Below are 13,226 nucleotides of genomic sequence, written 5' to 3'. Positions count from 1 at the left end.
TGGATTGGTTTGGTTGGTTTGGATTGGTTTGGTTGGTTTGGTTGGTTGGTTGGTTTGGATTGGTTTGGATTGGTTTGGGATTGGTTTGGATTGGTTTGGTTGGTTTGGTTGGTTTGGATTGGTTTGGATTGGTTTGGATTGGTTTGGTTGGTTTGGATTGGTTTGGTTGGTTTGGTTGGTTTGGATTGGTTTGGGATTGGTTTGGTTGGTTTGGTTGGTTTGGATTGGTTTGGATTGGTTTGGATTGGTTTGGTTGGTTTGGTTGGTTTGGTTGGTTTGGATTGGTTTGGATTGGTTGGGATTGGTTTGGATTGGTTTGGATTGGTTTGGATTGGTTTGGTTGGTTTGGTTGGTTTGCGTTGGTTTGGTTTGGTTTGGATTGGTTTGGATTGGTTTGGTTGGTTTGGATTGGTTTGGTTTGGTTTGGATTGGTTTGGTTGGTTTGGATTGGTTTGGATTGGTTTGGGTTGGTTGGTTTGGATTGGTTTGGTTGGTTTGGATTGGTTTGGATTGGTTTGGTTGGTTTGGTTGGTTTGGATTGGTTTGGATTGGTTTGGATTGGTTTGGTTGGTTGGATTGGTTTGGATTGGTTTGGTTGGTTTGGATTGGTTTGGATTGGTTTGGTTGTTTGGATTGGATTTGGCTTGGTTTGGTTTGGATTGGTTTGGGTTGGTTTGGATTGGTTTGGTTGGTTTGGATTGGTTTGGTTGGTTTGGATTGGTTTGGATTGGTTTGGATTGGTTTGGTTGGTTTGGTTGGTTTGGATTGGTTTGGATTGGTTTGGATTGGTTTGGTTGGTTTGGATTGGTTTGGATTGGTTTGGTTGGTTTGGATTGGTTTGGATTGGTTTGGTTGATTGGTTTGGTTGGTTTGGATTGGTTTGGATTGGTTTGGATGGGGTTTGGTTGGTTTGGGATTGGTTTGGATTGGTTTGGATTGGTTTGGATTGGTTTGGATTGGTTTGGATTGGTTTGGATTGGTTTGGTTGGTTTGGTTGGTTTGGATTGGTTTGGGATTGGTTGGATTGGTTTGGATTGGTTTGGATTGGTTGGTTTGGTTTGGATTGGTTTGGATTGGTTTGGTTGGTTTGGATTGGTTTGGATTGGTTTGGTTGGTTATTTGGATTGTGTTTGGGATTGGTTTGGTTGGTTGGTTGGTTTGGATTGGTTTGGTTGGTTTGGTTGGTTTGGTTGGTTTGGGATTGGTTTGGGATTGGTTTGGATTGGTTTGGATTGGTTTGGATTGGTTTGGGATTGGTTTGGATTGGTTTGGATTGGTTTGGATTGGTTTGGATTGGTTTGGTTTGGTTTGGATTGGTTTGGTTGGTTTGGTTGGATTGGTTTGGATTGGTTTGGATTGGTTTGGGATTGGTTTGGATTGGTTTGGTTGGTTTGGATTGGTTTGGTTGGTTTGGATTGGATTTGGATTGGTTTGGATTGGTTTGGGATTGGTTTGGTTGGTTTGGATTGGTTTGGATTGGTTTGGTTGGTTTGGATTGGTTTGGATTGGTTTGGATTGGTTTGGATTGGTTTGGATTGGTTTGGATTGGTTGGATTGGTTTGGTTGGTTTGGATTGGTTTGGTTGGTTTGGTTGGTTGGATTGGTTTGGATTAGTTTGGATTGGTTTGGATTGCGTTTGGTTGGTTTGGATTGGTTTGGTTGGTTTGGTTGGTTTGGATTGGTTTGGTTGGTTTGGATTGGTTTGGATTGGTTTGGATTGGTTTGGGTTGGTTTGGGATTGGTTTGGTTGGTTTGGATTGGTTTGGATTGGTTTGGTTGGTTTGGTTGGTTTGGATTGGTTTGGTTGGTTTGGATTGGTTTGGATTGTGTTTGGTTGGTTTGGGATTGGTTTGGATTTGGATTGGATTTGGGTTGGATTGGATTGGTTTGGATTGGTTTGGATTGGTTTGGTTGGTTTGGTTGGTTTGGATTGGTTTGGTTGGTTTGGATTGGTTTGGTTGGTTTGGATTGGTTTGGATTGGTTTGGATTGGTTTGGATTGGTTTGGATTGGTTGGTTGGTTTGGATTGGGATTTGGATTGGTTTGGATTGGTTTGGATTGGTTTGGATTGGTTTGGATTGGTTTGGATTGGTTTGGATTGGTTTGGTTGGGATTTGGATTGGGTTTGGATTGGTTTGGTTGGTTTTGGATTGGTTTGGATTGGTTTGGATTGGTTTGGGATTGGTTTGGTTGGATATGGTTGGTTTGGATTGGTTTGGTTGGTTTGGTTGGTTTGGTTGGTTTGGATTGGTTTGGATTGGTTTGGTTTGTGTGTGGATTTGTTTGGTTGGTTTGGATTGGTTTGGATTGGTTTGGATTGGTTTGGTTGGTTTGGATTGGTTTGGATTGGTTTGGTTGGTTTGGATTGGTTTGGATTGGTTTGGTTGGTTTGGTTGGTTTGGATTGGTTTGGGATTGGTTTGGATTGGTTTGGATTGGTTTGGATTGGTTTGGTTGGTTTGGATTGGTTTGGTTGGTTTGGATTGGTTTGGATTGGATTTGGATTGGTTTGGTTGGTTTGGATTGGTTTGGATTGGTTTGGTTGGTTGGTTTGGTTTGGATTGGTTTGGATTGGTTTGGTTGGTTTGGATTGGTTTGGATTGGTTTGGGTTGGTTTGGATTGGTTTGGTTGGTTTGGTTGGTTTGGATTGGTTTGGATTGGTTTGGATTGGTTTGGATTGGTTTGGTTTGGTTTGGATTGGTTTGGATTGGTTTGGATTGGTTTGGTTGGTTTGGTTGGTTTGGATTGGTTTGGATTGGTTTGGATTGGTTTGGATTGGTTTGGATTGGTTTGGATTGGTTTGGATTGGTTGGATTTGGTTTGGGATTGGTTTGGATTGGTTTGGTTGGTTTGGGATTGGTTTGGTTGGTTTGGATTGGTTTGGTTGGTTTGGATTGGTTTGGATTGGTTTGGTTGGTTTGGATTGGTTTGGTTGGTTTGGTTGGATTTGGTTGGATTTGGATTGGTTTGGATTGGTTTGGATTGGTTTGGATTGGATTTGGTTGGTTTGGTTGATTTGGATTGGTTTGGATTGGTTTGGATTGGTTTGGGATTGGTTTGGTTGGTTTGGTTGGATTTGGTTGGTTTGGATTGGATTTGGATTGGTTTGGATTGGTTTGGATTGGTTCGGTTGGTTTGGATTGGTTTGGTTGGTTTGGATTGGTTTGGTTGGTTTGGGATCAATTTGGTTGGTTGGATTGGTTTGGATTGGTTGGTTGGTTTGGATTGGTTTGGATTGGTTTGGATTGGACTTGGATTGGACTTGGATTGGACTTGGATTGGACTTGGTTGGTTGGGATGGGTTTGGATTGGTTTGGTTGGATTGGTTTGGATTGGTTTGGTTTGGATTGGGATTGGTTTGGATTGGTTTGGATTGGTTTGGTTGGTTTGGTTGGTTTGGATTGGTTTGGATTGGTTTGGTTGGTTTGGTTGGTTTGGTTGGTTTGGATTGGTTTGGATTGGTTTGGATTGGTTTGGTTGGTTTGGATTGGTTTGGTTGGTTTGGATTGGTTTGGATTGGTTTGGATTGGTTTGGTTGGTTTGGATTGGTTTGGATTGGATGGTTGGTTTGGATTAGTTTTGAAGTTGGAATTGGTTGGTTTGGATTGGTTTGGATTGGTTTGGATTGGTTTGGTTTGGATTGGTTTGGATTGGTTTGGTTGGTTTGGATTGGTTTGTGTTGGTTTGGATTGGTTTGGTTGGTTTGGATTGGTTTGGTTGGTTTGGATTGGTTTGGATTGGTTTGGATTGGTTTGGTTGGTTTGGATTGGTTTGGATTGGTTTGGATTGGTTGGATTGGTTTGGTTGGTTTGGATTGGTTTGGTTGGTTTGGTTGGTTTGGTTGGTTTGGGTTGGTTTGGTTGGTTTGGTTGGTTTGGATTGGTTTGGGATTGGTTTGGTTGGTTTGGTTGGTTTGGATTGGTTTGGATTGGTTTGGTTGGTTTGGATTGGTTTGGTTTGGTTTGGATTGGTTTGGATTGGTTTGGATTGGTTTGGTTGGTTTGGATTGGTTTGGATTGGTTTGGTTGGTTTGGATTGGTTTGGGATTGGTTTGGATTGGTTTGGTTGGTTTGGTTGGTTTGGTTGGTTTGGATTGGTTTGGATTGGTTTGGATTGGTTTGGATTGGTTTGGATTGGTTTGGGATTGGTTTGGATTGGTTTGGATTGGTTTGGTTTGGTTTGGATTGGTTTGGATTGGTTTGGATTGGTTTGGATTGGTTTGGATTGGATTTGGATTGGTTTGGATTGGTTTGGGATTGGTTGGATTGGTTTGGATTGGTTTTGGATTGGTTTGGATTGGTTTGGTTGGTTTGGATTGGTTTGGTTGGTTTGGTTGGTTTGGTTGGTTTGGTTTCAGATTTGGGATTGGTTTGGATTGGTTTGGATTGGTTTGGTTGGTTTGGTTGGTTTGGATTGGTTTGGTTGGTTTGGTTGGTTTGGTTGGTTTGGATTGGAGTTTGGTTGGTTTGGATTGGTTTGGTTGGTTTGGATTGGTTTGGATTGGTTGGTTGGTTTGGATTGGTTTGGATTGGTTTGGATTGGTTTGGATTGGTTTGGATTGGTTTGGATTGGTTTGGATTGGTTTGGATTGAATTTGGATCAAATTGGATTGGTTTGGATTGGTTTGGATTGGTTTGATTGGTTTGGTTGGTTTGGATTGGTTGGATTGGACTTGGTTGGACTTGGTTGGTTTGGATGGGATTTGGATTGGTTTGGATTGGATTGGTTTGGATTGGATTGGTTTGGATGGGTTTGGTTGGTTTGGATTGGTTGGTTTGGATTGGTTTGGTTGGTTTGGTTGGTTTGGATTGGTTTGGTTGGTTTGGTTGGTTTGGTTGGTTTGGTTGGTTTTGAGTTGGTTTGGATTGGTTTGGATTGGTTTGGATTGGTTTGGATTGGTTTGGATTGGTTTGGATTGGTTGGATTGGTTTGGATTGGTTTGGTTGGTTTGGATTGGTTTGGATTGGTTTGGATTGGATTTGGTTGGTTTGGTTGGATTTGGATTGGTTTGGTTTGGTTGGTTTGGATTAGAATTTGGTTTGGTTTGGATTGGTTGGATTTGGATTGGTTTGGTTGGTTTGGATTGGTTTGGTTGGTTTGGTTGGTTTGGATTGGTTTGGATTGGTTTGGATTGGTTTGGTTGGTTGGATTGGTTGGATTGGTTTGGATTGGTTTGGTTGGTTTGGATTGGTTTGGTTGGTTTGGATTGGTTTGGATTGGTTTGGATTGGTTTGGGTTGGATTTGGGTTGGTTGGATTGGTTTGGTTGGTTTGGATTGGTTTGTATTGGTTTGGATTGGTTTGGTTGGATTTGGGATTGGTTTGAATTGGTTTGGTTGGTTTGGATTGGTTTGGTTGGTTTGGATTGATTTGGATTGGTTTGGATTGGTTTGGTTGGTTGGTTGGTTTGGATTGGTTTGGATTGGTTGGATTGGTTTGGTTGGTTTGGATTGGTTGGATTGGTTGGATTGGTTGGATTGGTTTGGATTGGTTTGGATTGGTTTGGATTGGTTTGGATTGGTTTGGATTGGTTTGGTTTGGTTTGGATTGGTTTGGTTGGTTTGGATTGGTTTGGATTGGTTTGGTTGGTTTGGATTGGTTTGGATTGGTTTGGATTGGTTTGGTTGGTTTGGATTGGTTTGGTTGGTTTGGTTGGTTTGGATTGGTTTGGATTGGTTTGGATTGGTTTGGTTGGTTTGGATTGGTTTGGTTGGTTTGGTTGGTTTGGATTGGTTTGGATTGGTTTGGTTGGTTTGGATTGGTTTGGTTGGTTTGGATTGGATTTGGTTTGGATTTGGCAAGTTCGAGTTCCTCCGGAAACGCCTCCAGGAGTTTTCCCAGAGTTCCTCTGGTAATCCCTCCAGGAACTTCACAGGGAATTTCTGGAGGATATTTGGCAGGAATTTCGAGGGAAATGGGATTTCGGAAGTTCCTCTAGAGATTCAACTCCGGGTATTCCGCCGGCCTTCAGGCTTTTCTTCAGGAATTCATTTAAGCGTTCTTTGGGAATTTACCTACAAACTCCTTCAGAAGTTCCTCGGAGAATTTCTCTGGGAGTTCCTCCGGGAGGTCCTTTAAGAATTCTTCCAGGAGTTCCTCCTGGAATTCTTACGAAAGTTAATTTGAGAGCTCATCCAGGAGTTCTGAAGAGAGTTCCTCCAGGATTTCATCCGGAAATTCTTCCTGTAGTTCTTCAAGAAATTCATCCAGAAGTTCCACCGGTAGTTCCTCCGAGAATTTCTCTGATAATTTCTCCTGGAATTCCTCCAGAAATTCCTCGGGGAGTTTCTCCGGAAATTACTCCGGGAGTTCCTTCTCAGACGAACACTCGGAGGAACTGCCGGTGAAACTCCCGGAGAAATGCTCATAGAAACTGCCGGTGGATCTCCCGGAGGAGTTCCCGTGAGAACTCCCGGAGGAATTTCAGAAGGAACTCCTGGCAGAGAAACTATCGGAAGAACTTCGGGAGGAATTTCCAGCTAAATTTCTGAATGAAACCTAAATGATTTCCCGTAATCTTTGCAGATACGTATTTCGACCACAACTGTGTGGTCGTCTTCAATGTCTTGTACTTGACTCGACTAGTCGAGTCAAGTACAAGACATAGTAAAATACAAGACACTGAAGACGACCACACAGTTGTGGTCGAAATACGTATCTGCAAAGATTACGAAAATTAACTAGTGGAATTAAATGGACAGTACTTAATTCGTCTTAGACGGTTTAATACATTCCACTAAAAGAGCTTAATATATTTTTCCGCTAAATGATTTCCTGAAAAAATTCTGAATGATTTCCTGGAAGAGTTATTGGAGAAACTCCCGGATGAATTTCCGGTGGAATTCCCGGAGGAACTTCGGGAGAAATTTCTAAAGAAACTGCCGGGAAAATATTCAAAGCAATCCGGGAGGAACTGCCAGTGAAACTACCAAAAATAAAGCTTGAATTAATTCTCGGCGGAAATTCTGGAGAAATTTCCGGAAGAATTTTCAGTGGAGTACCCGCAGGGACTGCCAATAGAACTACCGGAATGATTCTCGGAGGAAATCCTGGAGGAATTCTTGGAGGAACTGCCGGTGGAACTCCTTAAAAAATTCCCGAAGTTTTTAAAATAATTTTTTGCTATCTTTCTGCTACCTTCTTTCTTTTCCTTCTTCCTTCTTTCTTCCTCCTTCTTTCTACTTCTTTCTGCTTCTTTCTTCCGTCTTCCTTCATCCGACTTCCTTCTTTCTCCTTCATCCTTCTCCTTTTTCTTCCTTCTTCCTTCTACCTTCTTCCATCTTTTTTCTCTTTGCATACTTCTTCCTTCTTCATTCTTTCATCTTCCATTTCAACTTTTCTTAACTCCTTCTTCCTTTTTATTTTTTCTTCTAGCTTTTTAGTTTTCACTACTCAACTTATTACTTCTCACTTTTCCTCTCCTCTCTTCTCACCACTCGCTTCTCACTTTTGACTTTTCAATTTTCAATTCTCACTACTAAATTCTTACTTATCATTTGCTTCAATGATCATTCGGTCTACTGACCATTCGGCCTTATAACCATTCGGTCAAATGCACCCCCTGGCGTCCTATACTACCACAAGGGGTTTGACAATAGACCTGTGCAGGAGTTCATCAAATTCACTCACCCGATGGATTTTGACATTTGAGCGGGTCGTCTTCTCGAACAAAAGTTCATTTTGCGTTCATTATGCGACCCGCTCAAACGTCATAATTTCTTGGGGGAGTTCATTTTGCGTTAGTCTATAGCCACCATGTCCACGGACGGTAGCTCATTACCGTCCGTTGTTATTGTACGAAAATAAACATTATGTGTTTTGTTTACTATTTGTTTTGGTTAAATCTGAAAATTGTTTTCGAAATAATTTGCAAGATCTACATCTTTGACCGTGGGAATTATGTTATTTGATGATAAAATAGGGGAAATCAAACGCTACACGAAATCATATTTCGTAACTTGTTCTCCCGCTCCGAATCAAACAAAAGATATTATTATTGTTTATACTGTGATGAGCATCACAGTTGAAATGGTCCGGGGATGCAATTCGAACAACATTCAATAGTGAAATTGAAATGAAATAAATGGTGTGCAGAAAGATGTTTTAGGATTATATTTACATGCCCATAATAGCTGGTATTATTTTTGAATAATTTGAAAATATGTAGCCAACAATAGTTTGGATAAAATGTAGTTGCTTGTAAACGCACGATTCGGGAGAAGTACTTTTCAAAATCTATGTTGGACATATTCATGAAGATGTTCGCTACGCTGAAAAGCATGTCTTGCCACGGGTTGGTCAAATGGCCTTCGGATTATTGACCTAGCATCAGAATGTTTACAGTGCAGCAAAATATGTTCCGGTCAGCGACGAAATGAATGGATGAAATCAATATTGTTTTTATAATTCAGGTGATGACAATTGGTCTCGAGTTGTATACATACTATAGTTATATCCAGAACTGTCTCAAAGCACTATCACACCTCTGTCGATGGAAAGAGAGATATGGTACAGAATCCTACGTCCTCCCATATATGGCGGAAAAGGGTAGGCATCATACGACGTTAATATGAAAACAACAATTGCTCATAAAATGATCCCTTCGAAAAATCAATTCCACTAATTTTCTTCCTTGAAAAGCATAAACAATCCATCACTTTTTAATTACGAAACGAGTAAATTGTCCGGGGACTAGGTCGGTGGTGGGCGCGAATCTGAAGTTCAAAGCTGACGATGACTTCCGCGTGAGTTCATTTCCTGCCTTCTTGATGTAGGTACGTCGACAACCGCTCGACGTTCCTTTTGATCCTTTCGCTCTGCTCCCGCGGGAGCAGATGGGAAGGTGGAATCTTTGCACATCCGTCCTACAATGTAACGAATCGCTTTTCCGCTGTTTAACTCCGGGTTGCAAACAAAATCCGCTTTGAAATATGAATGTGCCCGACAAAGATCGGCGAAGATGGATCAGGAAATGAGCGCAACAGAGAGTGAAAAAAAAAATCGACGGACAAATTCACGGGGAGTTATTAATTTACTCCTTGCTGGAGCAATTTGAAATTGCCCGCGGCTTGATTTCGGTTACAATGTGTGGATGAAGGATCCTTGAAGCGCTCCGGTTGGGAGTGTGAATGAGAAACCTCCCAAGAGACGACGGCAGTGCAGTGGCTGCGACGGAAGTTAGATGATGGCTTTTCTTTGATCCTATCGAGGAATGCACATTCGAATGGGAAATGACAACAACGGAGGTGGATTTGCGGAGTCTGTTTTTGTTTGTTTTGCCTATTTAATGCAAGGGAGTTTGAAGTTTTGATCAAACGATGGATTATGTTTTGTTGATAATTTTCGTTAATGATTTATAATCAATGGGTTTTGCGAATTACATAAAAGTCATCTGACCATTTTTTTCCCTATATGATAAAGTTAAAGAAAAGGCAATCATTAGGACTGGTATTGGCATTTATTCTCTTATGCGTCTCCGAAACGCTGTTATTTTCCTTTGTCGAAAAGCATGTAGGGAAAAATAACTCATAAATAACCTCATCATCATGCATGACAAAAGTAAACAATATGACAACATGACGTCAGTTCTACTCCGCTTTGTTTAACCACATTCAGGTGTTTTCCAGTCCAGTCAGCTATTTGTAACACATGTCGCAGTGTCAATTACATTACACCCTCGTCCGCTTTCTCCTTCAAGAAAATATGAAATTCATCACTCGCTTCCCGATAAACACACCCATCTGCAAGTATCATCCCGACACCCTCCGGAAAATAAATGTCCCTCCCGCACTCCATAAATTATGAAAATGGTCTCGAAACCCGCATCTTTTATGCATCATCAAATCTGGTACTTATTCAAAAGGACGTATGTGATCTTGTAAACAAAGATTCAACGTCGATTTGTCCGATCTGATGTCCAATCAGATTGGGCAAATCGACGATTGAATCTTGTTTACAAAATCACATACGTCCTTTTGAATAAGTACCGAGAAATATTCCCGTTCCACAAAAACTATCCAGCCAGTCAATGACCACACCGCCACTATCCTTATGTCGAGCACAAAACTATGAACCTCATCGGCCACCACACACACAGGACACAAAGGGAAAACGCACCAAGCGTCCGAAAATAAACACATCGCGGCGACACTTTAGCTACTTCTGTGTCTCTCGATATTATTTATTGATTTACCATAATTTTACCATTGCCCCGCCGGATAAGTACCATCGACCACCCTCATAATCGCATTGTTTTTCGACACCCTGCTACATAATTTTCCAGGTCAATCGCTCCCGCGGCAAGCGAGAGCCGAAAGTATGGAAATGAATTATTTTCAATTGCATCCGTATGGGGAAACAAGTCCTTCCATTAGACTGGATCAAGAATATTTGTTTACTTGATATTTAAAATAGGTATTTAAAAGAAACAACAAAATATGTTCGAATAGTAAACAATTTTATAAAATATCTCTCCGAAAGCTTCATTTAGATATTTGCGTTTCTCGTATACTCAGCAAATGTTCGCACCAAAAACAATCTTTTCATTGGAGGCCCTTCGAGACCCATATTGGCCTCACGTTCCAAGATTTGAAAATAAAAACTTTTACTAAGACTGATATTTAAAAGAAACAACAAAATATGTTTGAATAGTAAACAATTTTATAAAATATCGGTTCCCTACGAATGTCTAATAAATTCCTAGCTGGCTAGATGTAAGCACGGCTGACTCATCTTCATCATCTTAGGGAACGTACCTAAAAGAAAAGTTTTGCAGTCAAGCAGAAATTCCACATCATTTCCACTGAGGAAAGAGTCCCACCAGGCTGCACTATCATTCCGAGGACTTGTCAACCAATCAACCTATCGATTAAAAACCACTCGAACATTGGGCTTGTCATCGATCGAGATTTGAATATCACGGAAACCATAGAGTATTCTCGCTTAACTTTTCAAAAGGTCCTAAGTAACATTTTTCATGATTTGATTTGCGTATCGCACTCAAAAGGTTAACATGAAATATGTTGATTGCATTATTCAGATTAAATCATGAAAAAAATGTTACTTAGGACCTTTTGAAAAGTTAAGCGAGTATTGTCTCCCGTTGCCAAAGTGCGCCAGTCTACTGCCTAGTCCAGTGAAAGCAAGTTATCGCTTTCTATCCGACTGACGACCGCCATATGAATCGATGAACTAATCCAAAAAACATGCAATAAATGTGATTTACTGACTTGTCGTCAGTATTACTATGGTCGCACCGGTTTGCTCTTTAGATAATATGATGGTAGGAACCGCGCAGCGAACAAGTGTTACTGCATGCATATGAAGCACAGCTCACAAGTGCGGGCTTTCGAGTAAGAAAGCGTGCTTGCTGCATATATGGAGGGGAAGGTTGAAAAAAGAGCTACTTGAAATGTGGATTAAGTTAGTTTGTGCTTGAAGGGCTCGCTCAAACGGGGCGCAGCAATCGTTTGCTGTACCGACCGTGATCGTTGCCTCATTGGGTAACTTTGCCGTAAGTGAACGTTTATTTATGCTGTAAGCCTCCTTTTCTTAAAGACGAATCCGAATAATTTTGGAATTTCTTTGGAATATATTTTAAGAATTCTTAAAATTTTTCCATTCTTAGTTCAAAAAAATCATTCGATGACTGTAGGAAGAATTTCATTGAATTTCTTCGAAATTTCCCTTAGGAATTTCTTCACAACATCCTCCAGAAATTCTTTTGAAAATTCTTCTCGGAATTCCTTCGGTCATTCCTCTGGATTTTTTTGAGCTACTCTTCCAGAAATTTTTATAGATCTTCGGAGATTCCTTTTGAAATTTATTTTGAAGTTCTTTTAGGAATCCTACGGAATATTTTTTTTGGGAATTCCTTCGAGAATTATTTTGAAAATTATTTTGGAATTTCTTCACGGAATTTGAAGGAATTTTTAAATTGTTTTAGCAAAGGAATTTATGCAGGTTTACCGAAATAAATCCTCGAAAGAATATTCAAAGGAACTACTGGAAGAATTTCATAAATTATTCCTGGAGGATTTTCTCAAGAAATTTTGAAAGAAATTCCTGGAGGTATCTCCAAATATATTTCGAGAAAAAATTCAGAATGAATTCTTGAAGAAATTTTCAAAGAAGAACCAGAAAAGTTTTTCAAAAAAATCTATATTAAATTTCTTCAAAGAATTGTCCAAGGAATTTACTAAAGAATTATGGATCAACTAAAGAATTTCCAATGGATTTTACAAACAAATTCCTATTAAATATATTTGGGAATTTTTACAAGATTTTTTCCCGGAATTCTTTCGAAAATCTGAACAGTAGTAAAAAATACTCTGTTTTGAATCTGGAATTAAGAATTCAAGCAATGCTTAGAAAAACAATATAACAAGATTACAGTTGATCTATTTAGCAGTTAGTTATCTTGAAATTCTTCCAGGCAAACCTGAAGGATTTTCCTTACGTTCATTTCATTTATTTAGTTAACATCTAAACAGATAACACTGAATCAACAATTTGACGCCACAATGCACGGTTCGAGGCCGCATCTCTCCATCCTCGGATACGCCCCACGCTCGCCAAGTCGTTCTGCACCTGGTCTGCCCATCTCGCTCGCTGCGCTCCACGCCGTCTCGTACCTGCCGGATCGGAAGCGAACACCATCTTTGCAGGGCTGCTGTCCGGCATTCTTGCAACATGTCCTGCCCATCGTACCCTTCCGGCTTTAGCTACCTTCTGGATACTGGGTTCGCCGTAGAGTTGGGCGAGCTCATGGTTCATTCTTCGCCGCCACACACCGTCTTCTTGCACACCGCCAAAGATGGTCCTAAGCACCCGTCTCTCGAATACTCCGAGTGCTTGCAAGTCCTCCTCGAGCATTGTCCATGTTTCATGTCCGTAGAGGACTACCGGTCTTATTAACGTCTTGTACATGACACATTTGGTGCGGTGGCGAATCTTTTTCGACCGCAGTTTCTTCTGGAGCCCGTAGTAGGCCCGACTTCCACAGATGATGCGCCTTCGTATTTCACGACTTACGTTGTTTTCAGCCGTTAGCAAAGATCCGAGGTAGACGAATTCCTCGACCACCTCGAAGGTATCCCCGTCTATCGTAACACTGCTTCCCAGGCGGGCCCTGTAGCGCTCGGTTCCGCCCACAGAGATGTACTTTGTTCTTGACGCATTCACTACCAGTCCAACTTTTGTTGCTTCACGTTTCAGTCGGGTGTACAG

This window comes from Armigeres subalbatus, chromosome 1 (assembly GCF_024139115.2).
Source record: "Armigeres subalbatus isolate Guangzhou_Male chromosome 1, GZ_Asu_2, whole genome shotgun sequence".
Lineage (NCBI taxonomy): Eukaryota > Metazoa > Arthropoda > Insecta > Diptera > Culicidae > Armigeres > Armigeres subalbatus.
Note: the sequence above shows the minus strand (reverse complement) of the source record.